The sequence below is a fragment of the Melozone crissalis genome, unplaced genomic scaffold (genome assembly GCF_028551555.1).
Source record: "Melozone crissalis strain CALT ecotype California unplaced genomic scaffold, PUWL_Pcris_2 ptg000017l_1, whole genome shotgun sequence".
NCBI lineage: Eukaryota > Metazoa > Chordata > Aves > Passeriformes > Passerellidae > Melozone > Melozone crissalis.
In genome coordinates, this window is record NW_026535795.1 from 14,943,358 (window position 1) to 14,963,474 (window position 20,117).

A 20,117-nucleotide genomic window follows, 5' to 3' on the forward strand; every position below is an offset into this window, starting at 1 on the left:
ACCCATCCCCTGTCACTGCTGCACTGCCCTCATCCACTGAGCCAGGCACCCATCCCCTGGTACTGCTGCACTGCCCTCATCCACTGAGCCAGGCACCCATCCCCTGTCACTGCTGCACAGCTCATCCACTGAGCCAGATACCCATCCCCTGGTACTGCTGCACAGCCCTCATCCACTGAGCCAGGCACCCATCCCCTGGTACTGCTGCACTGCCCTCATCCACTGAGCCACTTCGGACACCAGTGAGGGGCTGGGGCCCAAACCCCTGCATGTGCCGCCTGACCATCACCCACCTGCGAGGGGGCTCAGGGGGTTTGTGAAGAACGGCAAGGAACATCCCTGGGGTGTCACAGCCCCCCAGGATGCTTGGCATCCTCAGCATGAGCCGACCGTGGGACCAAAGTTTGGTTTGACCTCGTGCCAGGCTTGTCACAGGGCAGGATATTGTCTGTGTAAAGATAGAACATTTATTAAAACAGTCATTAATGGAGCCGTTTGGGTGTCTGAGTCATGCATGGAACAGTTAGGACTCATCTGGCATCACAGGTGAGAATTCCCCACTGTAAATTCACAAGAGGTAGAATTTAATTGTGTCTTATTCAACACGAGGTCACAAATTAAATAACATTTAGTCTTCTGTAATTGAAGGATCTTGCAGAAGAGTGTAAACCATTTTGGGAGGAGAGCTGCCACCCTGCAGAGCTCCCATCCCACTTTGCCAGGAAGGGAGCAGAAACCTGTGAAGCTTGAAACAGTCCTAAACAGAAAATCCACTCATTTGGGATGTCCATGGAGGGAATTTTGAGCTGGCCATGGCAGTTTCAGTGAATATCCGAGGAGCTGAAGTTGCTGGGCACAGAGGGGACGATCTGCAGAAGCCACCAGAAGTTGGAGCATACCCACACTTTTCCCCCAACCTGGTCCCTGCCTGAAGCCAAGAGCTCCTGCTGCCCACAAGGTTCATTTTGCTGTTTCTGCTTGTCCTGGTTTCACATGGAGTGATTACAGGATGGCTCCTGCTGGCTGCAGCAGGATTGCAGAAATTAGCCTTTAATCCTGCTGCCATAGAGGAGGGCATAAATAAATGCAGCAGGATGAATCTTGTCAGGATGAAACATGTTCCAGGGTGAGCTGCCCTATTTGTGCTGGCATATGCCCTAAAGGCCAGGTTTAAATGGGATGCCCCTCTCTCCATTCCTACAGGGATGGGAAATGCTTTGGTCTCTGCTGCACCCTGCCCTGGTGTCCCGCTGCCAAGAGGGGGTGGCAGTCCCCTCCCAGGGCAGCGTGCAGCCCCAGTGATTTACTGCTGGACAAGCACAGATGCTGAAGCAGAGGAAGGAGCCTCTCACCAGCCTGAGGCCATCAGCAGTGGCTGCCAGGGGCTGTGGCCGGGGGCTCTGGGGTGGGTGACAGCTGTGCTGTGTGACAGTGGGAAGTGACTTTAATCTTGCTGCCACAGGGAATAGTGGGCAAGAAGCCGTGGTGGCCCAGCCCTCGTGTGCCCACAATCCTGCAGGGCTGAGCTGGGGTCCACATCCCTGTGTCCTCTGTCTGTGCATAGCAAGGAGAGACTGGAGGGACCCCCTCTGTCCCCAGGGACAGCAGTGTCTGCTGACACCGAGTAAGGGAAGGGAAACCAGAGTGCCTTCCCTTGGCACCCTGAGCTGGGATGGGGGGACACAAGGCAATGACTCCTGCATGGCCCTGGCCCTCAGGTCGCTGGGAAAGTCACGCTGAGCTGAGCTGCAAGGCCTGGGGTGGCTGTGGCTGGAGAGGATGAGCAAGCAGCTGACTGCACCTCACCTGCCCACAGGTAATGGGGAGTTAAGCGGGGCCCTGTGTGTCACAGCACGAGCCCACCCCAGCAGCTGCCTCGGGCTCTGCTGCTCAGGAGCATAACTGGAGGCACTCTGTGAACTTGGGTGACTGCTGAAAATAGGAAGGTGATCACACTGACTTCTGCTTCATGCAGGAGGTTTTGGGAGCAGCACTGAGAGCCTCTGGCAAGGTGCAGGGCCAGTGTGTAATGCACGTGCTTCATTTCACCCAGCAAATGGCATGCAAAGCAGGCAGGGTGCTCATTATAGAATGGTTTGAGTTGCAAGGGCCCTTAAGGATCACCTAGCTCCAAGCCCCATTCACCCATCCTTTATTTAAAAAAAAAAGTTTCATCCAGCTACCCAAAACTTCTAAAACAATAAGAGAATGCGGAAATAATAGTATGTTTAGATCTTTGCAAACCCCTCCAAGAACACATCTCCAGCATTCGGCATTGACTGAGAAGGAGGTCCCAGGGCACCCCTCCAGCCCCAGCTGCCCACTCTGGTTTCCCTGCAGGTGCCTGGGGTGACCTTGCTGCATCCTGGCATCCCTGCCATGAGCTTTCCCAGAGCCCAGGGAGCTCTGGCCCAGCCATTCCTCCTGGTGATGCTGAAGTCACCAGGTAACTCCTGAGCACCTGAGGAAGCATTTCCCAGCCATGTCCTGGGGCTATGGGTCAGCAGCTGGCTCAGCCCTTGCAGCTCCCAGGTGCCTGAAGGCCCCAGTGTGAGTGTGCCCCAGGGCTTGCTGCCACGCCGTGAGCTGGGCACTCGTTAGCTGGGGCTGGGGAGAGCAGTTAATGAAGAAGGACACGTGCAGTGTACAGAGCCAATCCTGCAACACAGGCTCTGTGCCAGACAGCAGAAACCAGGGAAATGAATCACAGAATATACTGAGCTGGAAGGGCCCCAGAAGGATCATCAAGGCCAACTCTCGTGGAAGTGAATGGCCCATTCAGGGTCAAGACCTCACCTTGGTGTTATTGGCACATGCTCTGACCAACTGAGCTAATCTCAGGGTCTTTATGAACAAGAAAAAGCTGTTCATCCTCCTTCCCCAGGCCACCCTGTCTCACCCCCATCACACTGAGAGTCCTTGGGGCACTCAGGGATGTGCCCAGACACCCACCCAGTCCCAGTGAAATGGACTGGGAGGTGCCACCAATCACCCACGCACACTCCTGGTGTCTGTGTGTGCTACACCTCAGCTTCTCAGGTGGCTGTTCCCATGCTGCTTGTCCCTTGGGATAGATTTGCCTGGAAGCTCCTACCTGGAGTTGTTTGTCTGTGTTGTAGATCAAGAAAATGCAACGTGCACTCTTTCACATCATTAAAAATCCTCATCAATCTCCTTGGGAGCCCCTCTGGTCCCTTGAGTGGTGGCACTGGGGACAAGAGGTGTGCTCCTTACTTAAACTGGGACAGACCACCAGTCCCTGAGGAACCTCAGTGTCTCGCTGGGCTTTGGTGGCCTGAGTGAGCTCCATGAGGAACAGGCTCAGCGTGGCTGCTCCCCCACTGCCTTGGCCCTCCCAGAGATGCCTGAGACCTGTGTGCCTCAGGTGGTCTCCATCCCAGTCCACAGGGCTCCACAGCAGTGTCTCCTCGCTCTTCCCAAAGGGTCTGGCCAGACACACACCCAGCTGAAGGCTCAGTGGAGCCCCTGCCGGGGGCAGGGCAGTGTGGATGTGCTGTGGCTCAGGTGAGGGGTAAATGGGGGCTGTCACCAAGGTTGGTCACTTGCTGCCTGGTGGCCAGCACCCCAGTGCTCCCAGCACCCCAGTGCTCCCTGCACCCCAGTGCTCCCAGCACCCCAGTGCTCCCAGCACAGGGCTTTGCATGGGCTCCCAGGCCCCAGGGGGCACAGAGAGCTCTGCCCAGCCCAGGCCCACACTGGAGAAGAGCTGTGAGCGCTCAGGGAAGCTGTGGTTATTGCAAGGCTGGGGACAGCTCCTTCCTGGGACACCTGTGGGACAGGGATGTGCCTTGCAGTGGGGAGGAGCTGCTCTGTGCTGCATGGCCTGGATGAGGGACAGTGACCTGAGTGAGGTGCAAAGCAGATGGCTGATGATCTTATCTATGGGGCAACCAGCACCCTGCAGCCCCATAAAAGCTCCTTGTGCCACCTGTAGATACCCACAGCCCACATAGCACCCGAGGGTGGGGGGAAGAGACAGAACTTGGCTCCCCAGCTGCTCTGCCATGGGAGAGGGCAGCAGGCCGGCCTCGTGTGGGCTTCCATCCCACCGAAACTGCCCAGCACCTGAGATGGGGTCCATGAAGAGCCTGGGATTTGCCTGAGGCTCTGAGTGTGACTTTCCAGCAGTGAAGGAGCATGGAGGAGTTTACCTAGAAAAAATACGGTGAGTGCCCTCTGGGAATGACCACAGCCAGGAGGTGACCTCACTGGAAAGAAATCTGGGTGTTACATTTGCACTTCTCTGACAGAAAGACCTATTTCCCAAAGATGAGCGTGGGACAGAGGTTTTGCATTTGTCGCATAAAAAACGGACTTGCTTCTATATTTAGAATTTGGGTCACCAGCAGCTTTCTGCCAGGAGACACCAAAACAACTTTGAAAAACAGGGCTGCAAGCCGGCTTCGGGCCAGGCAGCAGTGTCCAGTCGGGAAGGCTGCCCAGGGGCAGAGATGAGAGGAGAGCTCGGCCGGGCTGGCCCTGCTGCCCTGAGCCACGAGCGGCCCGTGACCCGGCCGGCAGCGCTCTGACTCAGGGCACCCCAAACACCTCCTTGTTTTTCACAAGCTCCTCGCTTGGCTCGGGGACAGAAGGAAATAGCAGCTGGTGACATGAGCCCAGTCATTTGACCCCAGGCGATTTTGGGGTGTGTGTCTCAGCACGGAGTAACCTTCCCAGTCGGGGTGCCGCAGCCGGGCCCAGTGCGTGTGAGGCGAGAGGATGGCGAGGGGCTGGAGCCGGCACCGCCCTGGCAGCCCCTGGCACCGCCCTGCCAGCCCCTGGCACCGCCCTGGCAGCCCCTGGCACTGCCCGAGCCCGGCGGTGGGAGCGGGCAGCGGCCACAGCCGAGGAGAGCCCGCAAAGCTCTGCCTGCCCTGCAGAGGAGGGAGCGGGGAGCTGCTGCTGCCCCACTGACAGCACCGGCCACGGCGCCTCCTGATGGGTCTCCTCAAAAGTGACCGATACCCGGCTCCAGCCTTCCACAGCGTGCCGAGAGAAGGAGCCTGCCCACCCTGCTGCCCCTCGCCCCTCCACTGCCGGCCCTTCCTGCTCCCTGCCCTTCCCAATCCCCCGAGGCTCCTCATTCCGGGCCCCTGGATCCCAGCAGCCGCTGTTACCCCCAGGGTCCCCCAGCCTCAGCCCAAAGCAGCTCATGCCATAAGCCATAGTGGGGGATGTGCTCCATGGTGGTGGGGTGCTCTCCACAGGGGTGATGTGTACTCCACAGGGGTGGAATGTGCTTCTACAGCAGGTATGTGCTCCACAGGGTACTGTGCTCTCCATGGGGAGGGTGATCTCCATGGGGGAGTTGCTCTCCACATGGGGAAGTGTGAGTTCCATCGAGTGTGCATTAGCCCAGAGGACACACAATGCTCTGGAGGCAAGGAACAGACCCTGGCTCAAGGCTTGCTCTTCTGTAGCCCTTCTGACTCCCAGCAGGCTGGACAAGGCTCAGGAGCCCTTGGGAGCTTGGCACTCAAGAGTCCCCCAAGACTCTGATGCTCCTGAGGGGCTTCAGCGACGGCATGGCTTTGTAGCTTCTATAAATCAGGACAGTTGTATTTTCCAGAGTTTGGATCACACGTCTCTGGCTCTTCTGCCCACTCCTGGGTAGAAGTGACCCCCTCCTGACAGGTGCCATGAGGTGCCCAGTGTTCTGCCCAGTCACTGGTGCTTTATTCAAGTGCATTCCCAAGTTGCCCTCAAGCCTGTGTGACCCAAAAGTGAGATAAGCATTTGAATCAGCATTCAGGGCCTCTTTAAGGTCAAGGTTAAATCCTGCCCAAATCAACCCCAGGCCGGTAGAAGTGCAAGCCTGGCCATGCCTTTGTCACCAAAGGTGCTGCAGCCCAGTGGGTTGGGGCAGGTCATGCCATGGTGCTGCTGGGGCCCTGTGTGTGCCTGGGCTGGATGAACCCTGGAAGCTGCCACCTTCCGCACAACAGCATTTCTGGCTCTTTTGACTCCTGCCACATATTTGCCTCATGCAAGATGAGGTTTTGGCAGTCAGTCTTGCTTCAGAGCAGTGCTGAGCCCTGGGATCCACCCAGGATGGGGAGAGGCTCAGCCCTCCATGGCAAGAATAGAAGAAAAGATTGGGCTGAACCTGAATAAAGAAGCAACCACTCAATCACCTGGTCAGGCCTCCCACAGTTCAGTGTGGATTTGTTTGAGCCCCAGGAGTGCACACCCTGAACTGTGAGCCTGTCTGGGCTGAGGCACAAGGCGGTGCTGACCATGGAGGACTTAATCCTCATCTTCATGTGTTAATAGTCCCATATATTTGTAATAATTGTATTTTAAATCCCTCCCTAGGACAGGGGCAGGAACTTCCTACACTTAAATTCAAGCCAGGACAATCATAATCAAATAAAATGAAACCTGTGTCTTCCATTTCAGGGGATAGGAAAGTTACAGGGTAGAAATCACTCTTCTATAGCTGCCCAGCCTTGATTGCTCAGCTAAGGCTTGCTGGAGATTGGTCAAGGTGTTGTGGGCCAGGAGGTGACCTCACTGGGAAGAAACCAGTTTTCCAGTTGTCCTGCACTTTGCTGGTGCCACCCAACATGCTCCTTCTCTTTGGTCCTGGTACCTCATGATCCAGGGTCACACCACACATTCCCCAGCAGCGGGTGTCTGCAGGGGGCACTGCTGCTGGACACCACCATGGTGACACGGTGACATGGTGACACGGTGACACAGCCTAGTTCTGGTGTGGAGACAAGGCTGCTCCATCAGGCTTTCCTGTGCTCAAACCACACGGCCTCAGCATCAGCATCCTCATCTGAGAAGGTCTGAGTAGAGTGGGGGAAAATGACCCCATCACTCCCTCTGAGAAATCTCTGTCTTGCAGTTTGGTTTAGTCCCAATGCAGAGGGGCAGGGCTCCCCAGAGCTGGCAGGAGCAGCCTGGGGACGGCCATGCTGTGCCCAGCTGCCCTGGCCAGCTCACCAGCACCAGCTCTGCTCTGCTTCCCCTCTCCTAATGGGTGAATTTTCTACAATCTAAGCTGTCCATGCTGAGGAGGATCCCCGGGACAAAGACAGGCTCATGCAGCACTCAGTGGTATCCTCAGCCTTGGAGGACCTGTTCCAGCTGGGCTGATGGTTGTCCCTGTGCTGAGCCACCTTGACTCTTCTCTCCAGACTATGACATGTCACCCAGCAGAGAGGAGCTCCCACCACGGTGTCTGAGCTCCCTGTCCCGGGGTCAGAGGCAGCCAGGGGGGAAGCTGCACTCTGCAGCTGCCCTGGCTGAGCAGGGACCTCACTGCTCCTGCAGCCCTGAGCCTCAGCCTTGCCTGGGTCTCCCTGGGGACAGGCACTACCTGCCTGCAGCTTTCTTTATGTGCTTCCCTGGTCCCTGTGCTGGAGGATTCCTGCTCCACTGGGATGTCCCTGCTCATTTGGTTCTTGGGCTCAGTCTCTCCTTGGAGAGACCCTTGCTTTCAGTACCCATTCAGAATCCCATGGCACAAGATTGTAAAGCCAGATGTGAAAAAATGAGATGAGGGAACCCAGGAGTTGATGGAGAGCCTGGAGCAAGTTCACCAGTTTCCATATGGCATCTCTCCAAAGGAGGGATCTTCTTCCTCATTGAGTTTCCTGGGTGTGGTAAGGACCAGGCAGAGTCTTTGGGGTTTCGTGGCACAGAGGGCACAGCAGGGTGTGATGCCACACCAAGACACCTCCCATGCCTCACGCAGGGCTGGGATGGCTCTGAGGGCCATGAGGGGGGTGCTCCAGGTGCCTGGCACCCGCCTTGTGCTCCCACCTTGCCCAGGGCTGGCCCCAGCCTGCAGGGAGCCTGGGGCTGTGCAGGGCAGGGGGACTCTGCCGCCTCCTCTCAGCTGCCTCCAGCAGCACTGGAGCGTGCTCCCAGGTGTCACCCCAGAGTGAAACCCAAGAGAGTTCCCGATAAGGGAGGGCAGCTATAAATGTCCTGTCCTGTGTAGGTTTCGCTATATTGAGGGGAGGAAGGGAACACTAAAGTCTCCTCTTAATCCGCAGTGTGGTTTTGTGCTGAGATGAAGGGAACAGATCCCCTGTGGCCGTGGCCAGGGTGCCTCCCCCAGTGCCAGTGTCTGCAGACACGGTGTGTGCACATCTCTGCACGCGGCCCGGCCCCAGGACACCCTCCAAGCCCTGCCCACACCCACCCCAAGGACCTGAAAAACACACCACGGCCCAGATTAAAATTAGCCTGGAGATATTTCCAGTCAGGCCAGCAACTCTGCTGGGGGCAATGCCAGTGCATGGCTGGATACGCCGCAGCCATGGCCCTGGCTGGAGAAGGAGCACAGCTCCCACACCAGAGCAGTGTAAGATGTGGGACACTGCTGCAGCCAGCCAGGCATGGGGTGGGGATCTGGAGAGGGGGCTGGAATTCAGCTGCAAATGGCCAGGCTCCCTTTTCTACAGACCTGGAGATGTTTGGGGTTTGTAGTTATTACCTCTGGGGTTTGTAGTTATCACCTCAGGCTGAGCCACAGCACAGGCCTGGGAAGGCAGCACTGCAGTGCACAGCCACATTAGGGCCTTCGTGGAGAAAATGTTCAGCCCACCCTGCACATGTGGTGCCTGACAGGACATGAGCTGGTGGATGACCAGCTGCAGTGCCGGCAGGTCTCAGATGAACCAGGCCAGCAGAGTCCTGGTCTCCTCCTGGCTCTGGTTCTCCTGCTGCTCCCCCAGGCCCAAAGCCAGACTCCCTTGCAGCCGTGCTGCCTTGTGCACGACAGGAGTGAGCTCCCCGTACAGAGCTGGGCCTCGTGGGCAGCCAGCTCCTGGAAACCCAAGCACGAGCCACCTCCACGTGCTGGCAGCCATGGATGGGCAGTACTGTTGGACATGTTTGCTCTGGGTGCTGCCAAGCACCTGCTTGTGCTGGCAGGACACCTCCAGCAGCCCAGCACAGAGACAGGGAGAGGCGTCCTGCCGTGGTGGGGTGCTGGCTGGGGGGCCAAGCTCTGCCGTGCTGGTGGGGTCCTGCAGGCTGAGGTCACCCCCAGGGCAGATGGGAGACAGCAGCTCTGCCCTTCCATGAGCCCTGGGCTGACCTCAGCTGGGTGTATCCAGCCTCACTATGCCAGGCTGGGCTGGAGGTAAACACTGCAGAGCTGGGTGACAGGACTGAGAGCTCTCAAGGACTCTGTGGCATTTCAAACATCCTCCCCCAGACACCATGAGAGGCAGAGTCCCGCTGTGTATACCTTGGCACCTTGCTGAAGGCCCATGTCACCCTCCCCTGGAGCCAGCAGAGGAATTAGGATTGCAGTGACATGGGAGACTGGATCCAAATTTGAGGAGAGGACAAGGGGAAATTTTTTCCTTTGCTTTTCAGGCACCATCCCAAGACCTTTGATACACAGAGGAGTTTCACAATACCCACAATCCCTGGTAGCCCCATGCCTCTGGGTTACATCACCGGGGTGCTGGGTGCAGGCCCAGTGTGAGTGTGGTGCAGACGCAGATCTGCAGCAGGCTTGGTGCTGGCACTGCCCTGCTGTGTCTGGCAGGAGCCCTGTGCTGGCTGTGCCCAGCTCCACTCCAGCCTGTGGTGGCTCTGCTGCTCAGCACCTCCCTAGGAAGGTGAAGCACCCCTGGCCCTGTGTCACCGCACTGCTCTGGCCCATCACAGCAGTGAGACCTGTCACCCTGGCACGGGGATGCGGGGGACACGTGTGCCTGTCACTTTGCTCCTTGGATGGTGGCCTCCCCAAGCGTGGTGCTTTCCAAGGAGCTGACCTTAAAAAGAGCAAAACACAGGCTGCCTTGAAGGTTCCTGCTCTCAGGCATTCCCGTTGGGTCTTGGCAGGCACCCTGGTCCTGCCAGCCAAGCTCTCCCACCAGGAGGGTGGCTGTCACCAAGCCCAGCCACCACTGCCTTATAAGGGCCCTTCACTGAAATTGCCCTCTGCTGTCTCCATGTTGCACATGGAGGTGAAACCCTCAAGAATCACCAAACCACCCAGGCAGGAGATGCCCCTGCACCTTCTCCTTTCCTCTCCCACATGAAGCCCAGGCTTCTGCTTCTCTGAATGTCTCCTTCTCTCTGAAAGAGAGTTACCAAAGACTTTTCATGGTTTCCAGGCTTAGCTGCTCCACTAAAATGCCTTAAAAATAATTTTCTCCCCTTTTTTTGAATATTAAGGAAGAAGCCAAAAAGCTTATTTGCCTGCCTTCTCCTTAACCCCCTTCCAAATATCTGAGTACCTGAGGATCCCAAAATGGAGCAGCTTTGACCTGTGACACAGTGGAGCACAAGAGGAAGAAGGGGCCCTAAGTCAGCACATAGCCCAAAAATAGAATGAAGGTTATCTGAAAAATGCACTAAATATAGACAAAAGCGTTTCAGCCCCAGCTGCAGCCGGTCCAGCCCAGCACAGGGCTCAGTGTCACTTGTAGGCAGGATTTTAAAGGCCCACAGTCCCAGCTGACATGCTCAGAGAGGTTCATGTCATATCTTGGTTGGTTACAGCCCCACCTTGACTCTCAGGGCACCCAAATGAGTGCCCAAGATTCCCACCCCCAGGGTGGGGGGGAGGCAGCAAGCCCAGCTCTTTACAGCCCCAGGCACGTGGAACTCCCATGGAAAGTCTGCTCTGGCTCTTGGAGGGCAGAGGCACAGGTGATCCTGCTGGGAGTGACACCAACCAGAATGCCACAGCCACCAGAGCTCTCAAATCACTCCAGCCTCACAACTGGCTTTGCTGTCGGTTTAAGGCAGAGAGGAAGGTGCAGGCAAGGACTCCTTTCATCTGAGTCAGGTCATTCAGCTCCATTTACAGCACAGTGGGAAAACTTCCAGTTTTCTGGCACTTCACAGCCTGTAAAAGCCTATCCCTTCCTTCTGCCCTGCCCAATGTGGAATGGTGACCTGCTGCAGAAGCTTTCAGGAAGGGGGTCCAGGCACCCCGAGCCCAGCAGCATCTGTCAGCCTCTGGCACATGCAGAGGGAATGTCCCCAGAGGGTCTCTCCTTGCCCAGTGTGGGGCACTAAAGCCAGGCCCAGGGGGAATTTTTCCACCTGCAGCCTACCAGACCCTTTGACCTGATAGATCCACCCCTTCCCCATCTCCTGCCCACCGAGGTGTGGGAGTGCCTGTGCCATCCTGACACACGTTCCAAGGACAAGAGGCATGGTCTGTGGGAGGAGAGGGCAGCACCAGTGGGCAGCAGGATGGAAGGAAGGGAATTTCACTTGTGTGACCCCAAGGAACTGGAGGACTGCTCTCCCACGAGATCTCCAGAGCTCTGGGTGGGCTCCAATATGGATTTATCAGCTCCGCACGTTTCTGGGGTTTGATGACTTTTGATCATCAGCTCCTGGGATTTAAAAAACCCTCCCCTGAGTGTAAGGGCTGACAAAGGTGGAAAGAAACTCATAAAATGTGCCTTATAGGGCCAAGTCTTGCTATCTTTTTAAAATGAGATAGGAAAGTTTCCATGAAAAAGATCCAAGATCCTTTGAAGTTCTCATGGCTCATTGCCTGCAAGCCAAGTGACCCCTGGCAGCCTGGCATCCTCCTCTGCCAGTGCTGGCAGCAGATCCAAGGAACAGCCTCACCTGCAGCAGTGGGGTCTCTTTTGGGAGCAAAACACGAGGCTGCCTTCCTCCCCAGTGCCTGGAGATGTGCTTTATTTGTGGAACTTTTAGGAAAATGCACGCTTTGCCAGGCAGGTCTGGTGCAGCCAGCTCAGAGCAAGGAGCACAAGAATTGCAGCTGCTCCCCACGGCGCTGCCCTCAGAGCCAAGGTGCTTCCCCAGCACCCACAGCAGCCCTTCCTGACCTCCAGCTGCGGGCACCCAGTTCCAGCCGCCCAGGGAGCCGGTTTGGCAGCGCCAGAAACACAAACAGCCTCCAGGGGCTGTGCCCAGATCTCCCCTGATGCTGCCCCAGACTTTCTGAATGACTTCTTTCACAAAAACAATGTCGTGGCGGGGTGCAGATAAGCTCTGACAAACAGCGCCAGGCGTTCCTGTCCCCACCTGTCCTCCATGGGACTGTGACACCCCATCATTAGAGCTGGGACCAGGAAGGGGCTGGAGGGTGAGGCCAGCACAGGGAATTGTCCCATGGGGGTGCAGGGCAGGTGCTGGCTGGTGGCTGAGGAGAACCTGTCACATGGAGGAGGAGCAGGATGGGGAAGTGCTGCTGTTGGTAACCCCAGCGAGGCTTCTCCCTTCCCCTGCTGGGAGCGGGGTCACCCTGCAGGAGGGCACTGGAGATGGGGGAGAAGCAGGAGAAGCAGCACTTTGTGGGACTCAGAGCTCAAGTGGGTCACCATGCCCACCTGCCCATGACCTGGGCAGGCAGAGGGCTGGGGGCAGAGCCTCCTCTGTGTGCCATCCACTTCTCAAAGCTACGGGCCTGGATTCAGCCTGGGTGAGGGCATCACGACCCACATCCAGCAAAACATGCGCATGGCTGGTGATCAGAGCCAGCAGGCAGGCAGCACTGGGAACAATTCCCCTCACATCACTCCTCTCCTGCACCACTGCCTGGGCAGCAGCTGCAGCACTGGTGTGGGATTGTGCCTGTGTGCCCAGGGTGGGGTTCAACCCTGGGGAAACTTCCCTGAGCAAGGACACCTGGGAGGTTGTTATGGCCTGACCTTAAATGAGGGGGATCAAACCATGGATCCAATGGGAAAAATCACCCCCATATACTTCACCCAGCTCCTGTCTCTGCATTAACAACCTCATGTCCCTGCAACACCCTCCTAGGCAGCTCTGCTGCATGCCTTCCCTGGCAGGCATTATTCCCAGGAAATAAAATTCCTGTGAATTTTATTGCAATAAACCCTTTTTCTGGCCTTGTCCAAATTAAAGCGATGAGAGCAGAGCAGCAGCAGAAAGAGTAAGTCCAGGAGCACTGCTGCTTTTCTGGCTACCAAGCTCTAACCTGGGAACCCTCACACACCTGGATGAAAGGCTTCTGCAGAACTGCTTCTCCTGTGAACCCCATTTTGCCCCAGTCAGATAATTGGTGTGTTGTGTACAGCTTGGGTCATTAAAATACCCCTTTTTACTTCCTGCTCTTCTGCACCTGGAGGCTGCTGTCAAGGTGATGCAAGAGGCAGCTGTGATTGCAGCTGGGTGGCACCAGCACCTTCCCTGCTGCCCTGCCCCAGTGCACAGGGTGTTTGTTGTTCATGGGGGGGATTCAGAGAGCTGGTGTGAAGGTAAGGCTGGAGACAGAGCTTGGGAGTTGGGGGTGATGTGGAAAAGCAACAGAGAGACTAGAAACCATTGTTTTGGTTACCAAAATTATTTCAGATGTGCCTAATTCAGCATCCCAAACACTGCAAATGGGATGGAGCCAGAACACTGTCAGTCCCCCGTGGGGCTGGCATCAGTGGGGCTGGTCCAAGGAGTGCCCATTATAGAGGACCACTCACAGATGTGCTTCTCTCTAGGAAGATCCTTCCAAAGGCAACTGGACTCCAACTGCTCCTGTGCCACCCTCTAGCCAGGCGGTGGTTTCATCACCACCTGTTTCTGACAGAAATCTGAAGAAATACAAAGGTGAATCAATTTGACCATCTCACGGAGGGTGGTGCATCCCCTGCTCTGCTGCCCTGGGATCAGGCAGAAGTGGAGGAGAGTGACCAGGTCAGTGCTGGGGCCAGGGTCCCCTCCATGCCCACCCCCAGCAGGCCCAGTGGTGGCACTGGCACGGCTGGGGCTGTGCTGGGTTCAGGTTGGCAGCCAGGACGGGTCCAGCAGAGCTTCCCCCTGCCCTGCAGGCAGCTGAGCCTGGGCGGGCACGCAAAAACACCCAGGATCATCCTGGGGACAGAGACTGGGCAAGACTGGCCCGAGCAATCTGGCCAGGCAAGTAGAGCCAGGGCTGGCAAGAATCAGGAGAGACAGGTTTGGGAGAAGGACAGCACCTCCTCAGAGCTCCCTCCAAACAGCCTGCGCCAGCCTGGACCATCCTTCCACGGCCAGATTGCCTGGAACGTGGGGCCCTGTCGTGGCCATCGAGCCCCGTGGGAAAGCAGCAAAGGCAGAGGCGCGGTGGGTGGGAGGCGGAGCAGGGCACGCCCAGGGTCTGTCTGTCTGTCTGTCTGTCCTGCCAGCCCGGCAGAGCACACCCAGGGTCTGTCTGTCTGTTCTGCCTCCTGCCACCCAGGCAGAGCACACCCAGGGTCTGTCTGTCTGTTCTGCCTCCTGCCACCCAGGCAGAGCACACCCAGGGTCTGTCTGTCTGTCTGTCTGTCTGTCTGTCCTGCCAGCCCGGCAGAGCACACCCAGGGTCTGTCTGTCTGTCTGTCTGTCTGTCTGTCCTGCTGCCCCGGCAGAGCACACCCAGGGTCTGTCTGTCTGTCTGTCTGTCCTGCCTCTTGCCACCCCGGCAGAGCACACCCAGGGTCTGTCTGTCTGTCCTGCCAGCCCGGCAGAGCACACCCAGGGTCTGAGTCCCGATGGGAGGGACGGGGCAGTGCCCAGCTGGTGCTCCCCCTGCTGTTATGAACAAAATTCAGGTAATATTTTTTTTGTGAGAAAAAGTTACAAAAAGCAGCCAGACCACGGGTAGCTGCTGAAGTTCTTCGTGTTTTGTTATTGTAATCACGAGTCGTTGTGGCTAATCGCTCCTTTTGTATCAGCAGAGCCTCGCCCGAGGCTAAGTTGTACCTTTCCCAGAAGGGTGGGAACCTTCCCGAACAGTAGAAGAGACCTGAGAAGGTGGGGGGGGCTATGCAAAGTGACTCCAAGACCACAATGCAGCATGGGTCCCCCGGTGTACAGAGAAGACCCCAAAACGACGAGCCACCTAAGAGTTGAGAGACTGGAGTGATGTCTAGACGTGAAGAGCCGAATGCTGAACCTGCAGAGATGCAAAACACCTTCAGAGCCTCTCGCCCTGACCAAGAGAGACGACCCCGGCGGTGAGACCAGGCTGACTGAGCTGGCAAAGGTACCATCTGACGGGATCAACAGGCCCTAAAGGCTCCCACGAGGACTTGATCCCCAGCTCTGCCCCTTGCGGACAGAGCTGCGCATATCCTCCTCCTCTGAGTCGCCCGGGAAGACGACGGAGACTGCAGACCCGTCGAGCCACCCAATCCTGAGCTGATCACTTTTAATAAAGGCATTGAAAAAGGAGAAGAAGTCTCCTAGCCCTTTTGTTTATTTCAGCTGGGGGCTCGTCCGGGATAGCCACGCCGCAAGAAGACTCAGGACTGGCCATCTTGGATCTTCAGAGGACAGCTGGCTACCAGGACCAGAGAGATCGGCTCAGGACAGCGACGCAGAGGAGCACCGGAGCACCGGACTGGTGAGAAACCCGGTGGCGGGAGTGGGAGACGTGCGCAAGTGTGTGAGTGAGACGAGGGCCGGCAGCCGGACCTTCGAAGTGAGTGGGACCCCTCAGTACCGCGTTTCCTGACTCCTGCGAAGGGGCAGGCCGGAAACAGGGGAAAGCGAGTGGAATTAGCGTGAGTGAAGTCGTCTCCCAAGGGGGAATAAAGGGCCCCCCCACTCCGGGCGTGCGGAGTGAATTACTGTGTATGAGTGGCACGCACCCAAAGTAAGTCCTGACAGAGGAAGGTCAGGCACTTTTGTAAGTCTCGAGAAGGATTCGCGTAAGATTTGTCAGTCCCGAGAAGGATTCGGGTGTTTTCACAAGCCCTGCAGGCAAAGTAAGTCCTGACAAAGGGAGTCAGGCACAAACCCCAGCGAAGGAGGCTGTGGTTTGCTTTTAAGTCCTGATACGGTGAAGCCTAAAAATTGGCGAGTTAGGCAAACTAAAAATCAGGCAGTTGTTTTTCCTGACTGAGGGAGTCAGGCACGACCCGGACTCTTAGGCCGAGGCTTCGTGTGTTCAAGTCCCGATAAATGTAAGACCTGACGCTGGGAAGTTGGGCAATCAAGAGATTGGGCAGTTGTTTCAGTATAAAGTCCTGAGCATCAGGCAGAAATTTGAAGTTCAGTGGAGGAGGCTGAACCTCCTCAAACAAGGTTTTTTGAAACTACCGGTCAGTAGAGGCACCTTTGAGACTTTTTTATTGAAACCTGAAAAATGGGATGTTGCAGTAGTAAAAAGACCGGCAAGAAACTGAGGTATATACATCCCAATAGTCCCTTAGGAGAACTGTTAGAAAAATGGGATTCTATAGAGGCCACGGAGGGATTAGATAAAGTGAAAATGATCCATTATTGTATGGAAGTGTGGCCCGAATTAGAACTGCAAGGGGGATGGCCTTGGTGTGGGACAAAGGATAAGTGGATGTGCCAACTATTAAATAATTATCTGACAGCTCGAAGAGATACTGATCCTGAGCAATTGTTGTATGTGGCTTGCTGGGTAAAGAGCGCTGTTGAGGATGAAGGGGTGCGAATTTGTAATGTACAGAGGAAGAAAGAAGGGAATGAAGGAGGGGATGATAGAACTAGTAAAAGATGGGACCCCCTGGATTATTTGCCTCCTTCTGCCCCTCCACCTTATAATCCTCTTCTACAAGCACCTCAAATGGCAGGTCCGGTTCCTCCCCCGGCTGCCATCTCATTACCACCTGCTCAAATTCCTCCTTCTACCTCTTCAGCTTCCGCTATGATAAACCCAGTATCTCCTCCAACCACTCCCTCACCACCCCCTTCAGCTCCTCCAGTTCCTTCTGCATCACCACAAGCGCCTACTCCACCTGCTGCATTCTCCACCCCTTCTCCAGCTCCGCTGAATATTCACTCAGGCTCTTCTCCCCTTCCTATTGCTGTCCCTTTACCTCCTCCTAGTTGGGGCACAAATGCCTCCTCGCCTGATAAACAGCTATCAGCAAATACACCTGCTGATGGGCAGGAAGTTCAGGGTAACCCAGATATCCCTCAAAGTAGTTTGGCATCTGAAGATGGGCCATACTGTAGCACCAGATCCAAGACCTCCAAGGCGGAGAGACTCTTTCCCCTCAGAGAGGTTCCTATGGGAGGAATAGCGGGGGGTGTTGGCTTTGTGAATGCTCCCCTAACTGCTTCTGAGGTGAGAGGATTCAAGAAAGAGTTGGGGCATTTAGTGGAGGACCCAGTGGGCATAGCCAACCAAGTGGATCAATTTCTAGGTCCAAATATCTACACTTGGGGGGAGATGAATTGCATCCTGAGTATATTATTTTCCCCAGAAGAGGTCCAGATGATAAGGGCGGCTGGCATAAGAATATGGGAGAAAGATAACAGTCCAGGACCCCAGGTGCCAACAGGTGAACAGAAATTGCCACTAACGGAGCCCAGCTGGAACCCTAACCAGGAGGAGGGGAGGAAGGCCATGATGGAATATAGATCTTTGATAATACGGGGGATCAAAGAGTCAGTTCCCAAAGGAACTAACACCCAATTGGCGTTTGAGGGTGCACAAGAGAAGGATGAAGCTCCTGCTGCATGGCTAAATCGCCTAAGGCGGAACTTCCAGTTGTACTCTAGAATAGACCCAGACACCCCAGAAGGTCAAATGCTGCTAAAAGTCCAATTTGTTACCAAATCTTGGCCTGATATAAGGAGAAAACTGGAAAAGATGGAAGATTGGCAAGAGAAGGACATAAATGAATTGTTAAAAGCGGCATTGAAGGTGTATTTAAGGAGGGAGAAAGAAAGAGCAAAGGCCAAGGCTAAGATCATGGTTGCTGTAGCTAGAGAAAGTGCAGGGTGGGCGGGTCCACCACCAGGAGGAGGCAAGGATAGGTCAGTACTGTCAGGTGCAAGAGGGATGGAGACACCTCAAGGCCCTTTGAGAGAGCGACATTGCTATTACTGTGGAGAGCCAGGACACATCAGGAGGTTTTGTAGAAAGCTCAGTCTCGATGTGGCAATAGCCAGGGAACAAGATAATTTAGGGAAGATCCTTAGAGGTGACGATTAGAGGGTCAGGGGCTTTACACTATAGGGGACCCGATCCAACATCTAGAAGAGCCCTTGGTAAACTTTGAAGTGGGCCCCCTAAATGAAGAATTTGAATTTTTGAGTAGATACAGGAGCAGATAAGTCCTGTCTCAACAAAGTACTAAGAAGTATAGTATAGAATAGTGAAAAACATCTGAAGTTAGACAAAAAAACAGCTAGGTAGAAAGGATATCCAATAGCACCAAAACTGGCCAGTAATACTTAATGTGTAATAAATTATGTGAAAGTAAAAGGTACCTTTTTGTTGTCTTGTTGTGTGTGTGAGAGTGAGTCACGAAGTCAGCCTCAACTTCCCGGGCAGGTGGGAAGGGGGCAGTGCAAGTGTGTGTATGTGTGACCTGCAAACCAGACTTGTGTCCCCCGGGCGGGTGGGGGCTGTGGCCAAAGAGCGTGGGTGACCTGCAAACCAGACTAGTGCTCCTCAGGTGTGTGAGGGAGCCCTAGCTGTAAGAGCGTGAGTGACACACAGACAGCCTCACAGGTGAATGTGCACCAGAGGCAACCAGAGTCAGGGCCCTTCCAAGAGGCCCAGGGATACTGAGACCTGTGGGCCAACCCCAGGGTGAAGGGGGGCTACAGGGACCCGTGATTTTCTAGCAATAATGATCCAGTTTGTGTCTTGAAGGTGCGAAGGAATGTGTGGGAGTGAATATAGACAAATTAGAATAGAGGTAATGTAGATTGTGCATTATAAGTTTTACCACATTACCTTAGAGGGAAGTGTATTGTGTAGAAGAATGGTGTAAGAAAAAAACCCCAAAAATTTAAGTGTAAGGGGTTGAAAGAAATATTTAAGCTCTAAGTGAAAGTAAGAAACAGAAGCAAGAGATAAATAAGATCTTGAAAATAGAACAGAAAACCAGTGAATTAAATACACAGAGATATAAGAGAATAAAAATACTTTGGGAGTAAAGTTAGCTGAGAAATACAACTCCTTGCAAAATACAGAGTATGCAGAAGTTGATGAGAGAAACATGCAAGCTATGGAAAAAGAAATTAACCAATAACATTAGACAGAGAAACTGAGTTTTGATAAAATCATTAAATAGCAGACCATTAATGCCTGTGTTTGAAAGCCCGTTTCAGGTACTCTTCATTACTAATTCGACTGTGCAGACCAAAAGGAAAAAGGTTGGACTCACATCACTCTCACCCCTGGCATTGGACCAGGATTCAACATCAGGTTTTTTTTCCTCTGGCACTCTGGCATTGGACCGGACTCCACCCCTTTCTCCTTCTGGCATTGGGCCAGATTCCCAGTTTTTCCCTCTGGCATTGGGCCAGAGTCCACACCACTTTCACCTCCGGGCACTGGACAAGGATTCATCTGCTTCACAAGCTAAATCACCTGAGTATACTGTGGTAAAAAGACCAAAAGATTTAAAGTTGACTCTCAGAAGGAAGAGTCAAATAGACTGAACTGTGTGGGAAAAAATTGGTATCAGAGTTCTAATATTGCTTAAAATGTTTCAAAACTGTTCTGTGTAAACTATGTTGGTAAAAAGTTTAAGACTGTAAATAAGTAATTCTGGTTAAGTTCCCCAATTTATTTCTAAAGACTCCAGGTTAATCCTCTACAGAGCACTCCCCTGGGAGGGGAAACCAAAATTGGTAGGGAACAGACCAAGAGGGGTTTAACCAGAGAAGCGGGTAGAAGGGACTCTAAAGAGCTTGGAAGCTTTTCCTCAGTAAAATTCCCCAAGAGGCAAGGCCGGGTGGGCAGGCTGTGCAAGATGACCCATACCGGACTCTTGGGAAGGGTAGTACTGATGGCTCTGATTGCTGGTGGTGCTCTGGGAAGCCCAGCTGAGCCGTGCAGTGAATGCTACCAACTTCTCTGTGCGGAGGAAGTGAGCTCCTTGTCGAGAGTCCACATCAGTTCTGACCCTGATTGTGTTAACCCCTCCCAATTGGTCCTTTATCAGAAAAACAAGAGAGTGTATTGGAGAGCATACAATATTGCCACTTTCGGGCAGCCACTCCTAGGAGAGTGTACTGTAAGGGAAGCCTGGTTGTGCTTTGAATGTGATGCTGCTGAAACGAGCTCAGCAGATCTAGTAAAAAGTAAAGAAATGGTGAAAATAGTAAGAAAAATTGTTTGTTACAAGTATTTATATAAGTGTACTGGAAAGGAGATCAACCCCTTTTGGAACACATTTCAGGGGAGCCCAAAATCCCTAAGTTTGATCTCATCTGGC